The sequence below is a fragment of the Solanum pennellii genome, chromosome 9, assembly GCF_001406875.1.
Source record: "Solanum pennellii chromosome 9, SPENNV200".
NCBI classification, from domain to species: Eukaryota; Viridiplantae; Streptophyta; class Magnoliopsida; order Solanales; family Solanaceae; genus Solanum; species Solanum pennellii.
Window position 1 is genome coordinate 7,549,055 of NC_028645.1, and position 3,733 is coordinate 7,552,787.

Here is a 3,733-nt window from a genome sequence, read left to right on the forward strand (position 1 = left end):
CTTTCCCATTTCCATTCAGGAATGGGCATTCTCTGAAGTGTTCCTCCGGGCCTCTGGTGTTCATACTTTACCTGCTGACAATTCGGGCATTGGGCAACAAAATCAACAATGTCACGCTTCATCCTACTCCACCAAAAATGTTGCTTTAGGTCACGATACATCTTGGTTGCACCAGGATGTATAGAATACCTTGAACTATGAGCCTCTGCAAGAATAGTGTGAATCAAATCATCCACACGGGGCACACATAGCCTTCCCTTAATTTTCAAAACGCCTTCCTCATCAATTATTGCCTCTTTAGCCTCTCCTTGTAATACCATGTCTCGAATTCGGATCAGTTTCTCGTCAGTAAACTGTTTTCCCTTAATCTTGTCAAGGAAAGAAAATCTTGCCTCCACACAGGCCAAAAATCCTCCTTTCTCTAGTACTTCCAGCCTCATAAAGTCATTAGCCAACGTCTAAACCTCTCTAGCCAATGGGCGTCTAGAAACCTGTAAGTGGGCTAAGCTACCCATGCTCCCTGCTTTTCTACTTAAAGCATCTGCCACAAGATTAGCTTTTCCTGGGTTATACAATATAGTAATATCATAGTCCTTCAATAGTTCCATCCACCTCCTCTGCCTCAAATTCAAATCTTTCTGAGTAAAGACGTACTGTAAACTACGATGATCTGTATAAACTTCACACTTGACCCCATATAGATAATGTCTCCATTGCTTTAATGCAAATACTACTGCAGCCAACTCCAAATCATGGGTCGTATAGTTACGTTCATGCACTTTTAATTACCTCGAAGCATAAGCAATTACATTTCTCTCCTGCATTAGCACTGCACCCAAACCAGAATAAGATGCATCACAATAGACAATAAAATTCTTACCTTCCACTGGCAAGGTAAGAATTGGTGCAGTAGTCAACAAGGTCTTGAGTTTCTGAAAACTTTCTTCACATTCATCCGACCATACAAATGGAACATTCTGCTTAGTCAAATTTGTCAGCTGCGAAGCAATAGAAGAAAATCCCTTGACAAATCGACGGTAGTAGCTAGCTAAACCAACAAAGCTCCTTACCTCTGTAACATTAGTAGGTCTTACCCAACTCTTCACTGCTTCAATCTTAGAAGGATCCACCATCACTCCATCCTTAGAAACCACGTGCCCCAAGAAGGACACTGAATCTAGCCAAAACTCACACTTGGAGAATTTGGCATAAAGCCTTTTCTCCCTCAACAACTCCAATACAATTCTCAAATGCTCCTCATGTTCTTTCCTGCTCTTTGAGTATATCAGTATATCATCAATAAATACAATAACAAAGAGATCCAGATATGGCTTAAAAATCCCGTTCATCAGACTCATGAAAGCAGCAGGGGCATTCGTAAGCCCAAAAGACATTACTAAGAATTCGTAATGCCCATACCTGGTTCGAAAAACAGTCTTTGGCACATCTGCTGCCCGTATTTTCAATTGATGATAACCGGATCTCAGATCAATTTTAGAGAAGACACAAGCACCTTGTAACTGATCGAACAAATCATCAATTCGAGGAATAGGATACTTGTTCTTAATAGTTACCTTATTCAGCTGCCTGTAGTCTATGCACATCCGAAGGCTTCCATCCTTCTTTTTCACAAATAAAACAGGAGCACCCCAAGGGGATGCACTTGGTCTAATAAAACCTTTACTTAACAACTCCTGAAGTTGGGCCTTTAACTCCCTTAACTCAGCTGGAGCCATTCTATAAGGGGGGATGGAAATGGGGCGAGTACCCGGCTCCAGATCAATACAAAAATCGATATCCCTATCCGGTGGCATACCAGGAAGGTCTGCAGGAAACACATCCAGAAACTCACAGACTATCGAAACAGATTCAATCGAAGGTACTTTGGAAGTATCATCCCTGAGATGTGCCAAGAAGGCTAAACAACCTTTACTAACCATCCTCTTAGCGCGAAGAAAAGAGATAATACGGACTGGGGTGGAAATGTAGTCACCCTCCCACACTAGCGGATCTGTCCCAGGCTTGGCCAATGTCACAGTTTTAGCATTACAATCTAAGATTGCAAAATTTGGGGAAAGCCAAGTCATACCCAGAATTACATCAAAATCAACCATTTCTAGGATAATCAAATCTACATAGGTATTGCTCCCTACAAAAGTCACAAGGCAAGACCTATACACCTTCTCAACTATCACAGACTCACCCACAGGAGTAGAGACACTAATAGGCATGTCAAGCAATTCGCAATGTAAATCAAGACCAGTAGCAAATGAGGAAGATACATATGAAAATGTGGATCCAGGATCAAATAATACAGAAGCCATGCAATCACAGACCAAAAGATTACCTGTGATAACAGCATCAGATGTCTCTGCTTCAGACCTCCCGGGGAAAGCATAACAATGGGCCCTATCACCTGTCTGTCCATTGCCCCTATCATGTTGCGCCGCAGCAGTTCCAGCTTGCCCGCCACCCCGACTGATTGGGTGACCACCATTACCTTGGCCACCACGTCCTCCAGAATGGCGGCCTCTCCCATGACCACCTCTACCTCTAACCATTGGGGGTCTGTAACTCTGTTTTGGACAATACCTCCTAATATGTCCAATCTCCCCACATCCATAACAATTCCTGGAGTCAAGCATAGGTCTTTGTGAAGGTGACGAAGTCTGAGGATAACCACCAAACTCAGAAAAAGGCTGACTGGGCTGCGATGGACCCTCAGCTAAAGCCTGCAGGGAGGACTGAATAGGGCGGTTTTGGTAACCTCCTGAACTCTGCCCTCTGGAGTAAGAACCTCTAAACTCACCTCCCTTACGGAACTTCTTAGATGTAGACGCCATGGTGAAGTCGTCTGGCTTCACCCCCTCCACTTCTATCACAAAATCAACCACTTCCTGAAAGGATTTGGCTGCAGCAGCTACCTGTAAGGCTGGGATCCGCAAATCTGACCTCAATCCCTTCACAAAACGGCGAATCCGCTCTTGTGGACTGAAACAAAGCTGAGTGGCATACCTAGATAGTGCACGAAATTTAGCCTCATAAGCAGCAACAGACATCCTTCCTTGCTCTAGGCTCAGGAATTCATCTCTCCTCCTATCCCTCAAAGTCCGGGGTATATACTTCTCCATAAATAAGATAGAGAATGATGCCCAAGTCATAGGTGGTGCCTGTGCTGGTTGACACTCAACATACGACCGCCACCACATTTTGGCATCCCCCTGAAACTGATAGGTCACAAACTCCACACCGAATCGTTCTACTATGTCCATCTTATGTAGCAGCTCATGACAATCAACCAGAAAATCATAGGCATCTTCAGATTCAGCACCCTTGAATACTGGAGGTTTTAACTTTAAGAACTTAGTGAAAAGTTCATGCTGATCACTTGTCATTATGGACCCTGTAGTCAATCGAGGAAACGTGCCTACTTCCAATGAGGCATCCATGCGGGGAGCCACAGCGGCTGCATGTTGTACCCCCTGAACCTGAGGTGCTGGTGCAGAAAACACTGGAGGTGTCTGGCCCTGATCAGATAACCCGCTAAGATAGGTAAGAACCTGGTTAATCATCTCTGGGGTAGGCTGGGGTGGTAATTCCTCATCTTGAACCTGCTCATTTTCCCCTTCTTCACCCTCTCTCACTACCTCATCAGTCGGTGGAGGAGTCACTGCCCTATTACTAGCTTGACCAGGTGTTTGTCCTCTACCTCTAGAGGGCGTCCTCCTGCGAC